Here is a 24,183-nt window from a genome sequence, read left to right on the forward strand (position 1 = left end):
AATTCAGAACTTAACAATCGGCACAAAATATGTAAATACCGAACAGGTTTCCAATGTAACAAAAAATGTAGTGGAGATATGCCTCAAATATACCTAAATAAATATTGCACAGAGTACTGCTCAACATTAATTCATGTCATGATATCTTACCATAATAATAGAAAGGCCCAGGGAACATTTTTGGTATATGATGAAGTATCTTCAGGAAAGACCCAAACTGGATTACACAGACTCAAACATCTAGAAAGAATATAAAGAGAATATCTGATCCAGAATCCTGCTTTCAAGTGTTATCATCAGCCTTTATTTTACACATGGGTAACTTTGACCTAAAAATATAAAAGGTTGTGGTCACACTGTTTTTTCAAAATGAAGTCATGACAAGAATCTATTTTTCATCTATTCATTCATTTATTCATTCAGTTATCTATATAGCAAATAACAATGCAGTGAGTCCTTGTGTGCTAGTCACTCTGGTATTTGCCAAAGATAAATGGTAAATTAAACAGACAGATAAATTTAACCAATGGGCCTCATAATTTTTATTTTTTAAAAAACGCAATTCCTCCACATATATTATTTTCAAAGAATGTATTTATTTATTTATAATGGACATAGATTCTTATTTTAATCAATAGATTATAACTCATTATTATTACTCCTTAACTTAATGCACAAAGTTTCACAGATTTGCTCAGTGAGAGCCTTTTAATACTGAATTTTGTGTCCTTTTGTCTTACAATCATGATTATTAAGAATTCCTTACCTTCTGGCATAGCATATTGTTCCAGGATTATTCTGAATATTTCTAGACCCAGCTCTAGAATTAGACATTTCTCCAAGGAGCCTTGGTTCTTTTTAGTGGAAAATAATTTTTAGGAACCAAGATTTGGGTGATACTAGTTGTACTCATTTTTAGGTGTCTCCTGATATGATGCACTGACACAGATCCAACATCAAATCTGTGGTATTTTTGTCAAAATGCACTTGATTTCAATGATGAAAAAACATCTGAAAAGCCCAAACTGAGAGACATTTAACAAAATAAATTACTCACATTCTTCAAAAAATGTTAAGTCAATGAAAGATAAAGAAAGACTGAGGAAATATAGTATGTAAAGGAAAACTAAAAAAAAACAAAAGCAAAAAAAATGATAACTAAATGTAACTTGTGGTCATGAATTAGATCCTGTTACAGAAAAATATATAAATAAATAAGTACACAACTATTTAAGTGTAGCTGTGATTTCTGCTAACAAGAAAAAGAGTATGAGGTGCAACATTTTAATTATATTAATAAGGAAGTGAAAATGTATGATAAAGGAAATGTAGTTTACTAAATGGAATTTCCTAGCAGTTTGATATGGTATACTAAATAACAGTATATATAGACACAAGGAAATGGACAGGAGTTCAATTCCTAGCCTTATCAAATTATCAAGTCACAGCCTCCTCATTTTTGAGTGAGTCACTTTCATTAATTATGTGATAATTATGTGAAAATGTTTTAAAAACTTTAATGCATTTTACAAATAATAATCATTGTTAAACCTAGAATAATTTAGACCTTTTTCTTTTCTTTCTTTGACTTAATCCTGGTATCCTAGGGCCACAGCTCACAATATTACCCAGTTTTTTTCCCCAAAAGCAACTGAAAAATACTTTCTTCATTACTTTTTTGCTCTACAAAGCTTATATTATTTTCTGTATTTCATGACATAAACGACAAGCAAATGGATGGCAAGAAGTATGTCTTCATTATCTTCATCTCTTCCCCCCAAAAAACCTCAATATCTGGAACAAAGGGTGGACTCAGTAGTATTTGCTGAGTGAATGAATGGTTATGGATAGGTGGAAACACCACTGTATTATGTGTCCAAATATCTCACTATATTATCTTAGAAAGTCAACCTATCACTCTAATTTCTACATTCTCATCTATAAAATCAAAACAATATCTGCCTTAAATGGCTCTTTGTTGAGGTATAGTTGTTTTACAATGTTGTATTAATTTTTACTGTACAGCAAAGTGGAGTTCCCTGTGGTATACAGCAAGTTCTTATTAATCTATTTTATACATATTAGTGTATATATGTCAATCCCAATATCCCAGTTCATCTTACAGCCCCTTTCCTGCCTAAGCATCCATACGTTTGTTCTCTATAACTATGTTTCTATTTCTGCCTTGCAAACAGGTTCATATGTACCATTTTTCTAGATTTCACATATATACATTAATATATAATATTTGTTTTTCCCTTTCTGACTTACTTCACTTTGTATGACAGTCTGTAGGTCCATCCACATTTCTACAAATGATCCCATTTCTTTCCTTTTTATGGCTGAGTAATATTCCATTGTATATATTACCACATCTTCTTTATCCATTCATCAGTTGATGGGCATCTAGGTTGCTTCCATGACCTGGCTATTGTAAGTAGTGCCACAATGAACATTGGGATGCATGTGTCTTTTTGAGTTATGCTTTTTTCTGGGTATATGCCCAGTAGTAGGATTGCTGGGTCATATGGTAGTTCTATTTTTAGTTTTTCAAGGAGGAAAAAACTAAATATAGAACTTGCTCTTCCATGCTGTTCTCCATAGTGGCTGTATCAATTTACATTCCCACCAACAGTGCAAGAGGATTCCCTTTTCTCCACACCCTCTCCAGCATTTGTTGCTTGCAGATTTTCTGATGATGACCATTCTAACTGGTGTGAGGTAATATCTCATTGTAGATTTGACTTGCATTTCTCTAATAAATAGTGATGTTGAGCAGGTTTTTATGTGCCTCTTGGCCATTTGTATGTCTTTTTTGGAGAAATGTCTATTTAGGTCTTCTGCCCATTTTTTGATTGGGTTGTTCATTTTTTAAATATTGAACTGCATGAGCTGCTTATATTTTTTGGAGATTAATCCTTTGTCTGTTGCTTCCTTTGCAAATATTTTCTCCCATTCTGAGGGCTGCCTTTTTGTCTTGTTTATAGTTTCCATGGCTGTGCAAAAACTTTTGTTTCATTATGTCCCATGTGTTTTTGTTTTTATTTCTATTACTCTAAGAGATGAGTCAAAAAACATCTTGCTGTGATTTATGTCACAGAGTGTTCTGCCTATGTTTTCCTCCAAGAGTTTGATAGTTTCTGATCTTACATTTAAGTTTTTAATCCATTTTGAGTTTTATTTTTGTGTATGGTGTTAGAGAGAGTTCTAATTTCATTCTTTTACATGTAGCTGTCCAGTTTTGCCAGCACCACTTATTGAAGAGACTGTCTTTTCTCCACTGTATATCTTTGCCTACTTTGTCATAGCTTAGTTAACCATAGGTATGTGGGTTAATCTCTGGGCTTTCTATCCTGTTCCACTGATCTATATTTCTGTTTTTGTGCCAGTACCACACTGTTCTGATTACTATAGCTTTGTAGTATATTCTGAAGTTAGGGAGTCTGATTCCTCCAGCCCCATTTTTTTCCTTCAAGATTGCTTGGCTATTTGGGGTCTTTTGTGTCGCCATACAAATTTTAAGATTTTTTGTACTAGTTCTGTAAAATATGCCATTGTTAATTTGATAGGGATTACATTGAATCTGTAGATTGTTTTGGGTAATATAGTCATTTTCACAATATTCATTCTTCCAATCCAAGAACATGGTACATCTCTCCATCTGTTTGTGTCATCTCTGATTTCTTTCATCAGTGTCTTATAGTTTTCTAAGTACAGGTCTTTTACCTCCTCAGATAGGTTTATTCCTAGGTTTTTAATTCTTTTTGTTGCAGTGGTGAATGGATTGTTTCCTTAATTTCTCTTTTTGATCTTTCATTGTTAGTGTATAGGAAAGCAAGATATTTCTGTCTATTAATTTGTATCCTGCTACTTTACCAACTTCATTGATTAGCTCTAGTAGTTTTCTGGTGGCATCTTTAGGATTCTCTATGTATAGTATCATGTCATCTACAAAAAGTGACAGTTTTATTTCTTCTCTTCCAATTTAGATTCCTTTTATTTCTTTTTCTTCTCTGATTGCCATGACTAGGACTTCCAAAACTATGCTGAATAATAGTGGTGAGAGTGGGCAATCTTGTCTTGCTCCTGATCTTAGTGGAAACAGTTTCAGTTTTTCACCATTGAGAGCAATGTTGGCTGTGGGTTTGTCATATATGGCCTTTATTATGCTGAGGTAGGCTCCCTCCATGGCTACTTTCTGGAGGGGTTTTATCATAAATGGGTGTTGAATTTTGGAGAAAGCTTTTCCTACATCTATTGAGATGATCATATGGTTTTATTCTTCACTTTGTTAATGTGGTGTATCACATTGATTTATTTGCATATATTGAAGATACCTTGCATTCCTGGGATAAACCCCACTTGATCATGGTGTATGATCCTTTTAATGTGCTGTTAGACTCTGCTTGCTGGTATTTTGTTGAGGATTTTTGTATCTATGTTCATCAGTTTCACTGGTCTGTAGTTTTCTTTTTCTGTGACATCTTTGGTTTTGGTATCAGGGTGATGGTGGCCTTGTAGAATGAGTTTGTGAGTGTTCCTCCCTCTGCTATATTTTGGAAGAGTTTGAGAAGGATAGGTGTTAGCTCTTCTCAAAATGTTTGATAGAATTCACCTGTGAAGCCATCTGGTCCTGGACTTTTGTTTCTTGGAAGATTTTTAATTACAGTTTCAATTTCAGTTCTTCTGATTGGTCTGTTTATATTTTCTATTTCTTCCTGTTTCAGTCTTGGAAGGTTGTGCTTTTCTAAGAATTTGTCCATTACTACAAGGTTGTCCATTTTATTGGCATATAGTTGCTTGTAGTAATCTCTCATTATCCTTTGAATTTCTTCAGTGTCAGTTGTCACTTCTCCTTTTTCTTTGCTAATTCTGTTAATTTGAGTCTTCTCACTTTTTTTCTTGATATGTCTGGCTAATGGTTTATCAATTTTATCTCTCAAAAAACCAGCTTTTACTTTTATTGATTTTCGCTATTGTTTTCTTTATTTCGTTTTCATTTATTTCTGATCTGATCTTTATGATTTATTTCCTTCTGCTAACTTTGGGGTTTTTTTTTTGGTTCTTCTTTCTCTAATTGCTTTAGGTGTATGGTTCAGTTGTTTATTTGAGATGTTTTTTTGTTTCTTGAGGTAGTATTTTTTGTCAATTTGATTTCTTGTGTCTTGGCATGTTTCTCCTTGGGTTTATCCGGCCTGAGACTTTCTGTGCTTCCTGTACTTGGGTGGCTATTTCCTTTCCCATGTTAGGGAAGTTTTCAACTACAATCTCTTCAAATATTTTCTCGGGTCCTTTCTCTCTTCTCCTTCTCAGACCCCTATAATGTGAATGTTGGTGCGTTTAATGTTTTCCCAGAAGTATCTTAGGCTGTCTTCATTTCTTTTCATTCTTTTTTCTTTATTCTGTTTTGTGGCAGTGATTTCCACCGTTCTGTCTTCAAGGTCACTTTTCCATTCTTCTGCCTCAGTTATTCTGCTAGTGATTCCTTCTAGAGTGTTTTCCATTTCAGTTATTGTATTGTTCATCTCTGTTTGTTTATTCTTAAATCTTCTAGGTCTTTTTGTTAAAATTTTCTTGCATCTTCTCCATCTTTGCCTCCATTCTTTTTCTTAGGTCCTGGATCACCTTCACTATCGTTATTCTGAAATCTTTTTCTGGAAGGTTGCCTATCTCCATTTCATTTAGTTGTTTTTCTGGGGTTTTATCTTGTTCCTTCATCTGGTATATAGTCCTCTGCTTTTTCATTTTGTCTATCTGTGAATGTGGTTTTCATTCCACAGGTTGCAGGATTATAGTTCTTTTTGCTTCTGCTGTCTGCCCTCTGGTTGATGAGGCTATCTAAGAGGCTTGTGCAAGCTTCCTAATGGGAAGGACTGGTGGTCAGTAGAGCTGGGTGTTTCTCTGATGGGCAAAGCTCAGTAAAACTTTAATCTGCTTGTCTGCTGATTGGTGGGGCTGAGTTCCCTCCCTGTTGGGTTTTTGGCCTGAGGGGACACAGCACTCGAGCCTACAGGCTCTTCGGTGGGGTTAATCGTGGATTCTGGGAGGGCTCACACCAAGGAATACTTCCCATAACTTCGGCTGCCTGTGTCCTTGCCCCTGCACTGAGCCACAGCCACACCTGCCTCCACAGGAGACCCTCCTAAACTAGCAGGTATGTCTCTTTCACTCTCTTATGGGGTCTCTGCTCCTTCCCCCTGTGTCCTGGTGTGCACACTACTTTGTGAGTGCCCTCCAAGAGTGGAGTCTCTGTTTCCCCCAGTCCTGTCAAAGTCCTGCAATCAAATATTGCTATCCTTCAAAGTCTGATTCTCTGGGAATTCCTTCTCCCCTTGCCAGACCCCCAGGTTGGGAAGCCTGATGTGGGTCTCTTAACCTTCACTCCCATGGATGGACTTCTGTGGTACAATGGTTCTCCAGTTTGTGAGTCACCCACCAAGAGTTTATGAGATTTGATTTTATTATGATTGCGCTCCTCCTACTGCCTCACTGAGGCTTCTCCTTTGTCTTTGGATGTGGGGTATCTTTTTTGGAGAGTTCCAGTGTCTTCCTGTCACTTTTTCAGCAGTTAGTTGTGATTCTGGCTCTCTTGCAAGACGGAGTGAGTGCACGTCCTTCTACCCCACCATCTTGAACAAATCTCTTAAATGGCTCTTGTAAATCAATGAAAATAACGGCCTTGAATGAGTTTAACTAGTGTAATATGCCACGTGTATCAGTTTTCTAAGGCTGTCATAACAAATTACCACAACCTTGGTGGCTGAAAACAACAGAAATTTATTCTCTCACAGACCTAGAGTCCAGAAGTTCAAAATCACAGTGTTGGCAGGGTTGGTTCCTTCTGGGGTCTCAGGGAGAATCTATTCCATGCTTCTTTCCTAACTTCTGGTATCTTCAGCAATCCTTGGTATTCTTTGCTTTGTACATGCATCACTTCAATCTCTATTTTTGTCTTGCATGGCTTTCCTTTGTGACTCTCTGTGTCTGTCTCTTCTTTTTGTCCCTTTATAAGGGCATTCATGATTGTATTTACAGTATTTAAAAAAGGGAAAAAGAAATTGTCCCATTCCTGAATGGAATACAAAGTTGCTTTTATGCTTTAGGGCTTAGCTGTTGATAGTGTCCCAGCGTTTGGATGGGGTTGATATGGTGCTCAGTGCCTCTGGTGGTATCGCATACAAAGTTCTGTAGATGATGATAATAACTAGTGCCCAACTCTGTGAAGTAGAAAAAGCTGGTAAAATTGATGGAAGTAGGTGGTAGCAGATTTTGAAATTTGTGCAAAAATTGCCCACCAGAAATATTTAAAAATAGAACTACTATGTGATCCAGCAATCACTGCTGTGTATTATCCTAAGGAAAATCACTATCCTGAACAAAGACAATATATCTGAAATGAAAGACCTATCACCAAGGAAACATCAAATCACCATGGTTTCCATTTCCCAGGATATACCTGCAAGCCAGTACACAACTTTCAGGTTTCATTGCAAAATAAACTATTGACATTTATTTATGCAGTTTTTCTTTCAGACATTTAGCTAGCTCAATATTCACTATTTCTTTTTAAATTTAAATTTTTAATTTTCTTCAAGAAATAAATAAGAGATATGTGGATTGAGCAAATGATGTCCGTTTGATCTGTGTATTTGTAAGAATCCAAGTGTTCATTCATCTACAGCATGAGGTTGCTATTATATCAGGAACACTTGCTGCAATAGTATTAATTACCCAGGGCTTGCTACATAATATATGGTGCTGAAATGAAAGTGTGTTTTCAAAATGCAAAGGAAATGTGTCATTAAAAATACTAGCATTTTCCTTTCTTCCATGGTTTTTCTCTTGATTTATCATGGTGTTTTTTAATTTGATGTCACTCTAAGCAAAGAAAAATTAAAATTTTTAATCATTAGTATGCATTTTATTGTACATCTTATTTTGTACAATGCCAAATCTAACGCAATTATAATAACACTTAAACTACATGCAGAATCACTGAAATTGCACAATTTGTATTTTGTGCTTTGTGCATGTATACGTATTTCATTCTTACCAGAACAGTGAAATGCTGCACAAAGCCAACTCGATTGATTTTATTTTACTTCTTGATATTGCATATTCTATTAACACACTCTACTTCCAGGTACTAATGAGTGAGGAGAATTGAAAGACAAAGGAATTATGGTTTACCCTATCTTTCCCTTTCCTTCTATGTCATTATTTTTAGCACAAGTGATTGGCTAATATAAGGAAATAACATGAGTAAGAAAAGATATGATGGAGTCCCTTGGTCATTCATGTTTCTTGGGACACAACTGCCTTCTTTCCTTATTCAGATAGTTTTAGTTCAATTAGAAAGCATGACTTCTCAGGGTTGTCAGTGCCACTCTTACCCTACTGTAAAAATAGCATGCTTATCTTGTATGCAGTTTGTCTTGCTGAACTCCCATGTATCTTGGGTCCTCCAGAATTCAGTGCTTACAGAGCATCACCAACACAGTCTGTCAATGGAAAAGAGGACACACGTATTGTATTGTTTCACTAGGACATCACTCACAAAACACAAGTTCAAAATTCATAGATCAAATTATTAAGACTTTCAAGATAATGACAGCAGAACATTGAGCCCTTCTGAGCTTGGAGCCCTATGGACTGCCTAGATTGCATGCTCATGAGGCCATTCCTGTAATTATCATTTATTGAATGCCTCCATATGCCCAGGGCTTTACATGAATTTTCTTTATCAATCATGACAAAACAGTTATGCTTATTTTTAGAGGATAAAATAAACATTTGAGTAATTGATACAGAGATATAGAGAATGCATAGATACTGAGAACAGACTGATGGTTGCCAGAGGCAGAGGTGGGGAGGAAGGCAAAATGGGGAAAGGGGGTCAAAAGGTACAAACATCTAACTGTAAAATAAATGTCATGGTGATTTAATGTACAGCATGGTGACTATAGTTAATAATACTCTATTGCATATTTGAAAGTTGCTAAGAGAGTAGCTATTAAAAGTTCCCACTAAAAAAAGAGTAATTGGGGCTTCCCTGGTGGCACAGTGGTTGAGAGTCCGCCTGCTGATGCAGGGGACACGGGTTTGTGCCCCGGTCTGGGAAGATCCCACATGCAACGGAGCGGCTAGACCCGTGAGCCATGGCCGCTGAGCCTGTGAGTCTGGAACCTGTACTCCGCAACGGGAGAGGCCACAACAGTAAAAGGCCCGCGTACAGCAAAAAAAAATAATAAAATAATTTTAAAAAATAAAAAAAAGAGTAATTGATCAAATTAATCTGTATGTCCTCTGCTCTACCAACAGATACAATTCAAGACTGAGTGAAAGATCAAGTGGAACAAGTGGAACTTGATAATTTTAACTAACTCTGTAACGTTACTATAATATATAATCAAAATAAAGGGAATTGATTCTATTGTATGGCTTATAGAAATCAGTCATAATTTTAAAACTATACTACAGGTAGTCCTTGCTTTGCATTGTACTATGTTAACTGAAACTTGTGAATATTAGTACAGTGTCATCATTTTCTATTTCCGTGGAATTGTGCAAAGCAAGTATTACCTTACTGAATTCATTGTTTGTATAGTGATTTACAGTCCATATTTTTTTTTGTTTTTGGATAATTTTTTGATGTTATTTAATGTGAGGATTAATTCCAACAGGCCTAGAATTGGCCTCAGCCATGTTACTGGAGTACCTACACAGCACTGATGCTTGGTCCAGGCATGAAATATAATTGTTAATAGTGTCACTTTGTAATCATATGTCTAAAGAGGTTTGAAGATGGTTTGCACTAATTTATCAACATTATTTAATCAACAACAGTGAGACTGCTGGTTTGTATCTGGTTTTGGTGAGACCCCCAGAGAGTTGTGCCACTGGGGCTGTTTACATGTCAAGAGTATGCCTATGTGGCCAGGAGGAGTATAGAATACCCCAGTCAAGACTCCATTATGGACTCCATGGTTCCCAGATGTGCTGTGCACACATTAGTAGTTTCTGATCCAAGCAAGAAAGCACTTATACAGCCCTTACACACAATCAGAGTTCTTGCCTGGATTCTCAGGCTGTGAGGTCTTTGGCTATGAGGCATACCCTTACTTTAATACTGTTTCTCCATGTATCCTTTCCTTTGAATAAACTGTAGATTTCTACACATTGTCATTTTGGGTCCTATCATCTTCTTTAGCAAGCAATCCTGTCTAACTAACACCACTAGTTCATTTACATATCTATATTTCAGTAATTTATGGGCACAATATTTAAATTTTATTATTTCTAAAAACTTGTTTAAGCAACACCATAATCAGGATATAGATTACTTCCTCAACCTAAAAAGTTTCTTGTGCCTCTTTGCACCTGATCCCCCCTACCCCACTTTAGGCAACCAGACATAGAAAGTTCAAATTCACTTTTCTGTTCTAGGAAAGCAGAACAGAACATGACTCCCAAACTGTATACCTAAGTGCACTGAGACACTACAGCCCATTTAAAGGGGTGTATTGGAATCTTTTACATATTTGAATAAAACACAGATACCACATAAATTACAACTGTTAAATTATTTGAATCTAACTACTTAATAAAAAGAACTACTAGGTGTTTCTTTGATTTGAAGCATCATAAAGAAATTACTGATACATCAATTTGTTCTTTGAACTAAGAAAATTTGGGAACATCTGATATCCATCTCATTTTGAAGAGGAAGGCAGATGTTATTGAGGCCTGAATGGTGGGGGAGGCATATTGGTCACAATTACATTGGCAAAAAATAACAACAACTAGCCATGGCTATAACAGATAGGAGTTTTTCTTTCAAGAATCAAGAAATTCAGAATAAGATGTTGATGACTAAGACAGCTGCTCAAGATGTCATCAGAGCTGTAGGCTGTCCTGATCTGCTATCAGTAGTGTGTGGCTTTCATTGTCATGATCACAATATGACTGCCACACTCCCAACATCACATCTGCTATCCAAGAAGGAAAAAACCAAACAAAACAGCTGAGATGTAAAATTACAAAGGCATCCTAACAGTTTAGTCTGTATTTTAAAATAACTTCCTTAGAAACTAGCCCAGAAAATTCCTTTTGCATCTTATTGTTCAGAAAATGGTTACATGATTATGCCTAACTACAAGGAAGTAAAGCAAATGGAATATTTTTATTTTCTAGACTTTAGAGGAAGTCAATTGAAAATGACTTTTGAGTGCAAATAAACATGAAACATGTTTCAGATATGTTAATATCTCAAAATATTATTCCACTAAGTGCTACCAGAACTTATTTGTTTCTAAATCTGCTAATGCACTGCTTATAAGTTAGCTGCTTTGGTACAGCATAGGAAGATGATATAAAACATTGTACATTGTATTGCTTTTGTTGGGAAAAAAGCATCTAGTTTGTGTGCTGAAATAAATCTTTACCATTATGTAAAGGTAAAGTATCCTATGATTGTATCTTATACTATCATCTAAAATCCTGTTGAGTTCAAAAAATAATGGTTGTGGTAAAAATTGTCTATTTGTTGGGGTTTTAATTTTTTGCGTTCTTACCAGAATATTGTGTCATACTCTATCAGGCAGCCTGCCCATTCCCATTTCCTCCACTTCATTGAATAATCAAACTTCTTGATGTAGAAGAGGTGGATGGAAACTAGTCTATGATGGACGTTTAATCAAAGACCAGAGCTGGCTTTACTAGTTTTGAGACGTGATAAATTTAGAAACTACTGACAGCTGTCAGAATTTTGAGGTTAAACATAATAATGAATAACTAAAACTTTCTGAACATGCCAAATTCTGTAAATACACTTGAATGTTTAATTCATTCTTTGGGCGTTAGATGGCACCAAGAAATGAATTTAAGACAGTGTTTAGATTTTATGTATTAAGCTTGATGCTTGACATTTTATGGGACATTTATTATTTTTCTAGATGAATATCCTTTTAAAGAACTTAGAATAAACAGTCTACATAGGAAACAAGTGTGCTGATAGCCCAAGGTTGAATAGATCGTATAAAACAGGAGGCAATAAATGGGGAATGCTTTCAATAGTTAATGCTATTTTTAAAGACATCATGAATTTGTATAATATTTCTAAGATATTTAACTTCCACTTGAAATTGGAAGCAATTTTAGATCTCAAAATTCAAGTAATTCTGAAAGTCTTCAAGAGATTTTTGAATGTGGAGCATATAATAATACATTACACAAGTTCCCTACTGATTTCTTTATAGTGCTATAAACCTGAATATATGTAATAAGTTTCTATTCATTCTATGTCTTTGGAATAATTTAAATAGAGGAACTATAACTGAGGCTAACTTTTTTAGCTACTAAAGCTGTGGTTTTGTCCCATATAATCCTATTTCCAAACTCACCTGTGCCTGAGGGTCTCAATAATAGGATGCCCATTAAACCATTAATGTTTAACCCTGAGACTTGGTGTCCTGGGAATAAGAAAGATATGAAGAAATGAAAGATTTATGTCAGAAGAAAGGCAAAGTATACAGCCTGTCATTTCTACCTTTATGGATTATGAAAAGAAAAAAATGGAGACAGAGGTATATTTACGAGGTCAAATGTCAGGATTATTACTTCCCCACACTATTTCCCTTGAAGTTATCAATACATAGCAGTTAATTTAAAATATATATATATATATATATATACAGAAAGGTATAGATATGGAAGAATCTAAAACCTCTTGACGCAGGGTGAGAGGAATAATATGGAGATATGACTAAGAGGAGTACAAGTAGATGAACCTAACGTAGGACCCTGGTATTTCATGGCATGTTGCCTGCACATGGCAAGCAAGGGTTTGGAAGTTCCCACTGCCCTGGTGAAAAGATGGAAAGTTACTGAAAGGGCCAGTGGACCAGCAAATGTCAGGTTGGAGAAAGGAGTAGGGAACATAATTTTTATGGCTTTTTAGTAGTGAAAATACTGTCTTCTACAAATCCCTCTGATACCAGAATTTCCTGCACTAAGCGGTGTACCAAACCATTTGGACATTTTTCCTGATTTTGCCCCATGTACTTATTATACAAGGGGCTATAGCCTCTAATGCTTACTTATAATAGAATGTGGTGGAACGAGGTCCATTAAAGAGCACATGTCTTTTCTTAAAGGGTTGGAATCCACTCAACTTAGGGAACAGTTGCCATGGAGGAGTGCTGGCCCAATGTTGTTAGATTTTCTAATTTTGAAAGAAAAGTTATAAATCTTTATCTTACGTGAATCTTCTACATTTTTCAATAAGATCAAATAATACAGTTTAAAAGAAAAACAGAAGCCAAATAAAGCATATGATTCATTAGCCACCAGTTTGCTGACTTTGTTATAGAGAATGTTCTGGGTTGCTCCTTCACAAATCAGCCCTTTAAATATGTGAGAACATATAAAGAGCCCCTAAAATTTAGTTTAGCATGGATTTTTTCCCAGATAAGCAGGGAGTATGGCACATACACATTTTCCTTGTATTCCTGTTTTCATTTATTTTTTCAAGTACTCAGTTTGAGAGTCTTGGGCTCACCCAATCCATGTGAAATGTATGTGTTTTTCTGCATCACTCCATGTAAGCTTAAGCACCAAGATACGTAACCCAAGGCCATAGCAGTCAATAGCAAATGAACTTATTTAGATCTACCTGAAATACGTAACCCAAGGCCATAGCAGTCAATAGCAAATGAACTTATTTAGATCTACCTGAAAAATTTCTCTAATGAAGAGAATTTTTTTGTTTTCTTTTTCCTGGTTTGTTTATAAGATTTTCTATTGTGTACTTTTGAGATTTCACCCTGATGTCTCTATGTTGAGTTGTTGTTGTAGTTGTTTTGTTTGTTTTTAGTTCTGAGCATTTTATAGAATGTTTCTTTCTCAAAAAAATACAGTAGCATTATGAAATGATAATCACATTTCATTTAGTATTCATTTGGATGGAAAATAGCATCAATCTTCTTGAATTCACTTCTACCTAATTTCCATGCACACAGGATGACAATAGCCAGTAGTGACATTGTTTTACATTTACTTTATTAGAAGAGTGTACCAAACATGTGTTTTTTCATATTTTTTTGCTTGAAGAAATATTAGTTCAAAGAAGTCTTATAAATAATTATAAACAGAAGTTGGAGTCACATGGCAAATATGCTGATGTTGCACGTCCTCTCCTTCTACACACATCTACCTTACAAATCCTTTTGACATAAAGTTGAGCTCAGTAATAAAACATAAAATCCCCAGAATCATGAACTGAAGGGAAAAAACCCTCAAAGCCAGTTTGGTAAATATGAGCTTATATAGTAGTGACCCATGAGGTGTTTAGTTCTAAATACAAACCCAGGAAATGGGTAGTCATTTTCTAGTACCCATAGTGGGAAGAAAAAGACATGGACTTGGAAGTATTTAAGATGGAAGCACTGAAATTGAACCCATTTAAGGTAATTCTAAAAAGTGTTTAGCTATTTAAATCAGTAAACACAATATTCATTGTAGACCTATAAGTATTTAGCTATTTAAAACAGTAAACAAAATAGTGACTGTTTAAAACTGTAAATGTCATGATTGGTTAGATTTAAATATATGGAGAATTAAAATGATGGTATATAATGTGTTTTGGGGAAATGAGAATAAAGGGTTCTTAAGGTTCTTGTTATGGGCAGAAAGAAGTTAAAAGCAACTGTTAATGTTAGATTTTGTTAATAATATATGCTGTACCCTCTAAGAGAAAACTTAAAACAGGAAGAGTACAATATGTAACTTCCAATCAAAAAGAGAGAAAAATATTTTAAAATATTTCCTCATTTCAGAGAGGGCAAAAAATAGAGGAAAGTAAATACAGAGAAAGTGGCAACTGGTAAAATAGTATTTTTAAATAAAAGTATATCATTCATTCCATTATATGTAAATGGCTCATTGTCTGCTTTAATACATAAAGATTATTAACACTGCATATAAAAGTAAGTCCAATTATATGCTGCTTCCAATAGATAGGGAATTTGAAATTATATCTGTGGAAATCACTCCATGTACAGGACAGATGTTAAGGAAATAGAAAATATTGTAGAAAACAAGCTAAGATATATGGATGACAGAATGAGAGGGCACAACTGATATTTAATAGGATTTCTAAACAGTGAGATTAGAAAGAATTTTGAGGGAAAGAATCTTTGAAGAGATGAGTGAGAATTTTCAGAATTGAAGAATGACATGATGAGTCTTCAATCTGAGACAGGGCCCCTGCAAGTTTTAATGAAAGATAAATAAAAATAGATAAGCATTCAGACACATTATGGTAAAATTGTAGAGTATCACACAAGTGGAACAAATAAGCAGATAAGAAAAGTTTTTCTCACTGAAGGAAGGGTAAAGATCAAGTCTTTCTCACACCAGACTGTTAGTTCCTAAAGAGCAGGGATCAGTTCTTGTTTTTCTCTAAACTTTTGGTGTCTAGAATAGTATCTCACTTTCAAGTACTCTCTGACCTTGAAGAGCTTCCAAGGCAGAATGAAATTCATGTTATGATAAAAGCAAAATTAAAGTGATGTAAGAGCAGAGAGGGGGAAATAATTCTTTTAAAATAGATAATGGAAAACACATAGCCAAGCAAATAGTGTATGAGACAAATATGAAGGATTAAAAAAGGTGGCAACAGCCCTAAAAGAATGGCATGAGCAAAAATATGGAGACAAATATCCCATTTGAGGAATGTCGACTGGCTCTATTTGGAGGGATTACGGAGGAAATGAAAAGGTGTCGTGAGGACTGGAGACTGCCCATGGTTGACAGTACAGTGCTGGGAGGGGCCAGACTGAAGAGCTGTAGAGTTGAGCTCTAATCAGTAGAATCTGGAGATTTTCCTAAAGGCAAAAAAAAAAAAAAAAAAAAAAAAAAAATCCAGCAAGTTTTTTTGTTATTGTTCAAGCAGGAAATCATTATGATCAGATCTATGCTTTAAAAGGATAGGATATATTAAAAAGAAGGAGTTACTACAGGCAAGAAGTTCAATTAAAAAATCAAGAGAATGGTCCAGCTGAGGAGAAAGTATGCTTTTGTCTTTACAATGTTTTGAGTACATCTTAAAGTGGTGTTTGTGTGTGTGTGTGTGTATGTGAGAACATTAGTTTTAAATTTGCACATTTTTTTTTGGCTATGGTATAGTACAATTAACTTTGAACTTTGAAAACTCAGTACTGCCACTTTTTAGCTATGTAGTCACGGGAAAATTATTTAAAGCTTAAATAACTGGATAGCAACTTTCTCATCTTACCTTATCTTCAAAATTCCTAATTGCTGTGAGAATTAAATGAAATGAATAATTAAACAGTATTGCATATATAGAAGCTCCAATTACTGTGCTTAGGACATATAGGCAGTAACTATTGTTGAATAATAGAATGAAAGACTGTAAAGTAGCATCCATAATTTCCCATTTGACTTAAATCTTTCCAGAGCTTTTTGCTGTTAGGTAGTGGCAGCTTATCCTCTCAGCCATGGGTCAGAGTTGATCATGTGAGAACATCTTTCATGTGACTCAGAGACTCACACATCTATGTAGTGTCTACCTTGTTTTAATCATGAGCTCTCAAAAGATGTTCTTTCTTCCTCTGGTACCATAGAGCTAATCATGTTACATATACTATGCACAATATTATTCACAAGGTTAATGTCATATTTAGAAAACTTTGACCTCTTAGTTAACAATAAGTTTTAATTTGATTCAATAACTTGCAGCTAAGATGCTACCAGAAAACTACTAGAGCTAATCAATGAATTTGGTAAAGTAGCAGGATACAAATTTAATGCACAGAAATCTCTGGCATTACTATACACTAATGATGAAAAATCTGAAAGTGAAATTAAGAAAACACTCCCATTTACCATTGCAACAAAAAGAATAAAATATCTAGGAATAAACCTACCTAAGGAGACAAAAGGCCTGTATGCAGAAAATTATAAGACACTGATGAAAGAAATTAAAGATGATACAAACAGATGGAGAGATATACCATGTTCTTGGATTGGAAGAATCAACATTGTGAAAATGACTCTACTACCCAAAGCAATCTACAGATTCAATGCAATCCCTGTCATACTACCACTGGCATTTTTCACAGAACTAGAACAAACAATTTCACAATTTGTATGGAAACGCAAGAAACCCCGAATAGCCAAAGCAATCTTGAGAACAAAAAAACATAGCTGGAGGAATCAGGCTCCCTGACTTCAGACTATACTACAAAGCTACAGTAATCAAGACAGTATGGTACTGGCACAAAAACAGAAAGATAGATCAATGGACAAGGATAGAAAGCCCAGAGATAAACCCACGCACATATGGTCACCTCATCTTTGATAAAGGAGGCAGGAATATACAGTGGAGAAAGGACAGCCTCTTCAATAAGTGGTGCTGGGAAAACTGGACAGGTACATGTAGAAATATGAGATTAGGAAACGTACCACAAAAAAAAAAACAACAACAAAAAAACAAACCTACAATGAGATATCATCTCACACCAGTCAGAATGGCCATCATCAAAAACTCTAGAAACAATAAATGCTGGAGAGGGTGTGGAGAAAAGGGAAATATGGGAACATATGTATATGTATAACTGGTTCACTTTTTTATAAAGCAGAAACTAACACACCATTGTAAAGCAATTACACTCCAATAAAGATGTTAAAAAATTAAAAATAACTTGCAGCTATCAGAATGCATAAATAGAAGCAAAGTACCCAGAGCCTAAGATAAAAGAGTGTTCTCTATTAGAACACAGGGGAGTACACATTCAGTTCTGAACATTACTGTCCTACATTGTCTGCACAGTTGTCTTGAGCAAAAATATAAATAAAAATTTTTTGTATTGTGGAACACCTTGAACTAGGATCACCGGGTTGATATAAAGACACAATTTGATCTTGACATTAGGTTGCATTTTCTAATGACTAAAGATGCCAGGCAATAGAATGGGCTGTGTGAGTATCGAATGATTTCTGTGCCAGTGGACTCTGCTCACATATAATCAGGCTCACTCTTTAGGAAGGGACGGGAGGAAATATCACATGACTCAATGGCCACTGATTTTTAGTCTTGTGATCTTCAGCAAAACCCTTTTACACTCTCCTTCTCTTTGCAGATATGGCTTTGCTGTATAGTTTTGAGAATTTTAAACAGAAAAATAATTTCATGTTTATTAGAGTCTAATGGAATTAGCATTATATCAGTGATTGCTACCTGTCAGGTGCCATTGTAGGAGCTTTTGCATTTATTTGTTTAGTACTTATAATGGCCCTGAAATATACTATTTTCACAATTTTACAATTACTCAGTGCCTGAAAAAATGTCCATGATGTGTTGTTGAATGAAGAAAATACAAAACATTATGTGTAGTGTGTTACTAATTATGGAAAACAGTGATTCTCCACACCTACTCACTTGTGTGTAAAGCTATATATACATACACCACACATAGATGAAAATGGTCAGAATAATACACACGAAAATGGTCACTGTAGCCATATCTGGGTTATAGATTATGAGAGCTTCTTAGTTTCTTTCTTGGACTCTTCTGATTTTCTAAATCTACAACGATAAGCATTACTTTCATATTCAGAGAACAATTACTATATTAATATTTATATAGCTTTTTAGAAAAACAGATAACTCAGAGAATAAGTAGCAAATTAGGCATTGTTTCCTGACAGAGAAGCAGTTGAGGGAAGGGAGTTCACTCTTACCTAAGTCCATAATTTGGAGTTGTTCTCTGTCCCACTTTCTTTTCCAGTCCAGTTTCACTGCCACTGATTAGAGTACAGAAGGAAGAAGAATGGCCTATTCGCTTAATGATGAAAAATAGCAGCTTTGGTCCTTACCTGGGAGGCTGTGGTAACCTGGGCTCGCCTTTTGTGTGCGCCCATGGGCGGCAAGCGGGAATTCAGCGTTGTAGCTGAAGCCTGGCTGGTCTCCAGTTTGGCGTGTGTCTAACATTGTTTGGGGAACACTTTGTGCCCGCTGAGATACACTTCTCTCCCGGGGCCTAGAGCTGAGAAAACAAAAGCTCTTGGTGCCAAGGCTACTGGCCTTATCTGTAAATCACTTATTCTTTTTTCTTGTCTCCTCAAGGGTGCTTTGACCTCAGCTCAGAGCTTGAGCAGGCAAAACGCATCAATTTTTTACTGACAAGTTAAGAGACCAAGTGGAGTTAGCTTCCCTGATTGCTGAAACTGTGACAGGTCTTACATATGACCTCTTGGTAATTAGTGCTACCAGGAATACGTGTGTAGTCTGTGTCTGTACACGTGTGTGCACGCGTGCGTGTTTATATCTATACATAAGTGATCATTTATCAAAATTGTAAATGTACGTGAGAATTTTGCTTCTTAATAGTTTCAACCACAGTAACTGATTTAATCCTTTCCATGTCTCTGCATACTAGGGTGAAGGTGTTGAAAAAAGAGAAAAGAGGACAATAGAACTTTATTTCTAATGTTCACTTATAGTGGAGAGGGCCATTAGTGATTTTCTAGTTCTACTTTCACATTTATAGAGGTGAAAATGGAAACTACGGAGATGGAGAGAATCTCTCAAGGTCAGAAAGCTAGTTCACTGCAGAGTTAGGCTAAAACCTTAATCTCCCACTTTTAATTCAGTACTCTTTACACAAAATTTCTCAGGGATACCTATCTTAGTATCCCCAACATAGTTAGAAAATATAATTTACATAGCTATCATTATTTTAATGATAGGAAAATGATTGGAAAGTGGTAACGGATTATTTTTGCGGCAGGAGCTGACTGGTGATTTTATTATGTTTGATGTTATCTGAATTTTCTAAGATATCTGCTTAAATATTTATTACCTTAGTGGTATGTATTTTAACACACATATTAGCCCCGATGTTCTGAGCATGCTGCTAGGCACTTCACACATCAGTTTTGTGGTTGAATCCTCATAGCCCATCTCGATAATAGGTTCTTGTAAATGTGTGTTGAATATAATAGAATCTGAAAGTAACAATGTTCAGAGATGGCTCTAAAAATCACTCCTAGAATTCTTCCTGAGATGCCTATGTGACTTCAGGCTCAACGTTATCCTAGTAACAGTGAGTGATTCCAGATAGGGCTCAAACTTTAATATTTTCCTAAGAAGCCACTGAATAATCTGACGAGGAAGGTTTCTGCTGTGAATAAGTCTAGACTGCTCCCAGGTCACTGAACAGGAACATTTACCCCACAGGGTCAACAGGCAGGCAGCTGAGTTGGCTGTTTTTGAAATGTGTGCAAATAAACAAAGACTTAAAATGATCAATTATATCTGCACCCATTAAATATTAAACATTAGCGACTCCAAAATGAATAGTTGAAACACAGGAATTCGGTGGTATGTTTCAGGCCTCCTTTTTATTTGTTAACGTGCCTCCATCCTCCTTGGCATGCTGTCTGACACAGGGCCCAAGGTTGCAGTTTAAACGACAGTAGAAATCCACTGTGCTTTGATGGGTCCAGAGCGTGCAGCCAGTGTTAATAACTAACAGTGCAGACTAAGCGTTGCTCTATGGACCTTTAGAAGTAACTGTCTCAAGTTGTGTCTAGGTCAGGAAGGACCAGGACTCCCTCTGTTTAGTCCTGCTTAGGCTCATGCTTTCTAGTGACACATAGACTTATGTATCTAGCAATGGCTATGCCTTGTTTGTTTCCCTTGAGTAAAGTTCAGACACCCCTGTTGAATTTCTCTTTGGTATTGGATAACATTTAAGGAGACCTGCAGGAAGGAGGTTCCTCTTCCAGAATTTTCAGCTCTGGATTTCAGGATGCTCAAACCTAAATCTATACATAAGTTGCCAGCTTGTTTCTTGGCTTTCTGCTTATCTCCTATAGATTTTGGGTCCAGAAACAGATATGCTCATGGTCATTGAGCAGAAAAAAAAAAAAAAGAAGCAGTCCAGAGGCACATGAGATCATACTCCAAGTACAACACCCTGCGTTTCCTCAAGTTAGAGCCAGCTAACTAAATGAGTGTTTGTCCCATGTACTCTTCTAAGGGGTCAGATGGAGGCCTGAGAGAGGAAAGCTGCTGGTCGGGACCCTACAGTCTTCTCCACACCTACTCTCTCAGGAGTCTAGTTTCCCTCTGGAGCTTGAATAGTCTCCAAAACTCAATGAAATTCCAACCTGTGCCTCCAAAGTGTTCAAATGTAAGGTCAGAGTCAGCAGCCACTGTTGTGCTCACTGTCTAGAGTCAGAAGCTATAAGAGCTTCTCTTGGTTCCGAACAAAATTGAAAGGTCCCACAGACTCTCTGGTGTAGTCTGGAGAAAGTAAGAGGAGAATACTCTTCACTGTTGATAAGCAGCTTAGATCTTCACTCCTTCACTGAGGAGGGGTGGCTAGTTTTAACCCCTGGACCATGGCTTTGGCCTAATACAGAAGAGAGTTCCATTGGCTACCTGGGCCCAGACCCCTGGCTACTGCCTGCCCACATGCCTAGTCATCACCTGGGTTGTCTCCTCCCTGACCTCCATGACAACAGACACCTATGTGAGTGGCTGACATTTGCCTGTCTCTGGACTTGTTTTCAGCCTTATTGGCCCTTCTTAATTACTTGCAGCTGGGCCCAACTTTCTCCGCTGTCTCTCTCTCTTGGACATCCAAGTACCCACTCTCTCTGTTTCACCACTGATGGAACGTCTGATCTATGTTTGTGATCTATGTTTTTAAGCCAGGGAGGAGCTATTTGGCCATCGGATGCTATCAGTTTTATGATGCTGGTGTTCAGTAATCAGAATCATTCTTTGGAGTATATGTAGATCAAGAGAGCCACAAAGCCAGGACAACAATTGGTCCCATCAAAATGAAGCAAACCAAACCAAACACTTGCTGGGGGTTCAATATATCTGGATCCCTATCTAGCATCATTGTGATATCAGGAGGAAATTTCTGCTGCTTCTACTCTGGTTACCAGTTTTCTCAACTGTTAAAAAAAAAAAAAGTTGGACTCACTGTTCACTAGAGTCATAAACACAACTCCCCCAAACCTTTATTTTCAAAAAGGTAAAATGTACATTAACAATTAATCTTAAGTGAGAATATGGACATCAGAGCAAACGGTGCAACTGTGGTTTGGGGAATGGGATGAGGAACTGCCACTCATCTGTTCTGTGTTTCCTTTCTATACGGACTTTGAGTGAGGGCAGAGGATAAAACTGCACTGACCGTGTGTGTGGACCCTCACGTAGAGTTTTTGACCACCCTGTGGTGAAGCTATCTCTTTCCAGCTAGGATAGATTCCTTCTCTGAGTCACCACTCAGCCCTTGTTGACTGTGGCTTTCGTGGGAATGAGAATATTATCCTTGGAGGGATGGATTTTCTGTTTTTCTCAGGAACACAGTGGCTTTATGAATAATCTGTATACTCCATTTTTCTCAGCCCAACAAAACATCACAGTTATAATCCCTGCTTGAAATGGTATCAGAGCTCAGATTTAATTGTGTCCTGAAAGGTGTAATCCAATTTCATTAGTTAACCATGACTACGACTGTCACTTTTATGTGTTTCACATTTCACTGATATTTTCACATTCATTATCATACTTTGTTCCCAGAATAGCACTCCAAGGCAAGTGAGAGAGATTGAGACACAAAACTGAGGAAACTGAGACATAAAACTGAAGGCACTTAGATTCACATAGCTAGAATCCAGATTTCCTGACTCCAGATGAGTGATTTTTCTTCATAGTCTCAAATATGAAGTCTGATGTCAGAGTGCTATCAGCCTACAGTATTAATTGACCACATACTATAAATCCGTATTTTGTAGTTTATTACGTGCACATACAAAAGCAAGAATATTATCCCTTTACCTCTTTATAATCCAAGGTTCATATATAATAGAGGGAATGGCTTATCGCAGTGATTATTGCTACAGTTCCTTAATACCATTATGTTAGCAAACATCTAACCGTGGCCAGGGCTAAACAAGTCTTTCCACAGGAAACAAGCTTCAATATTTTTGCGAGTACCAAGTTGGTTTCAAACTTTTGCCAGCAGATGGCGCTATGCATTAGCAAACACCTTGCCTGGGAAAAGTATCGCAGCGCGGGGGTTTAGGGTGAATGAGACAAGTATTATCTGAGGGGAAAATGTTGAATAGTTGATACAGAAAAAAGGCACATTTGTGTGGTTTAGAAACGGAGGTATAAAAATGTGAGTTAACCTTTTATAAAGGTATTTGAAACAACTCTTATTTAGCTTTTAACTCTTAGAATAGTGCTGGTGAGTCAAATCAAATAGAAATTTTATTCACCCCAATGGAGAGATTTTCACTAATATAGAGGAACGTTTGTATCCTGATGACATCAACCTAACTCTACAAGTGTTAAATAATTGCCCCGCTGTTTTCCAATATGAAAACTTCTTTGGCCTTCATTCCTCCCCATCCCTAGGGTCTATTCCTCATGCTTAAAAGCTCTCTTCTAGAACCTGTATTTCTATTATTTAAGAACCAGATATACCTCATGTTTTCTTAAAAGTATCTTTGACAGGAGTGGGAACTCAAAGGATTCTATTGATTTTATCTCAACATTCCTAACATTAGACTTTTGCTCAATAAATATTTATTTAACATTGAATAATTGATTAGTGAATCACACTATGTCTTAGTGATAGTTTTCTGTACACATATTTAGTCACCCTTTTCAAAATATATTTACTGAGTACCTGTTAGGCTCTTGGTCTCAGAGCATATGATCTAGGAGAGAAAATAAGAGGCAATTAAACTATAATGTGGTAGGTGTATGATTGTGGGAGAATAGGATGTTGTGAAAGGACAGAGGAAAGTTCCTTCCTTTCACGTTGATATTGGGAGTTAGGAGAGGCTTTCCAAAAGAAATGAAGTCTAATTTTGTATCCAAATGATGAGTAAGGGATTGTTATCTATTAAGAATATTCCAGGAAAAGAGGACAACATTTGAAAAAGACCAGAGGACATAAAACACATCACTGGATACATGAGTAACTTAAAGAAATTTGTTTTACCTGGGAAATATAGTGTGATGGGGAATGTCAAAAAGTAAGGTGGTAAATATAACTCCTGATAGGTATTGAGATTTTGCTTAAGAGAAAAAGAAAATTACTATAATAATTCATGTATGAGAGTGATATG

General features: G+C 36.2%; 1 pseudogene; it reads right to left on the reverse strand.

Moving 5' to 3' along the window:
• LOC112396464 (probable E3 ubiquitin-protein ligase HECTD2) overlaps positions 1-24,183 on the reverse strand; it is a 48,680-nt pseudogene that overhangs the window by 19,055 nt on the left and 5,442 nt on the right.

This window comes from Neophocaena asiaeorientalis, unplaced genomic scaffold, assembly GCF_003031525.2.
Source record: "Neophocaena asiaeorientalis asiaeorientalis breed wild unplaced genomic scaffold, Neophocaena_asiaeorientalis_V1.1 scaffold723, whole genome shotgun sequence".
NCBI lineage: Eukaryota > Metazoa > Chordata > Mammalia > Artiodactyla > Phocoenidae > Neophocaena > Neophocaena asiaeorientalis.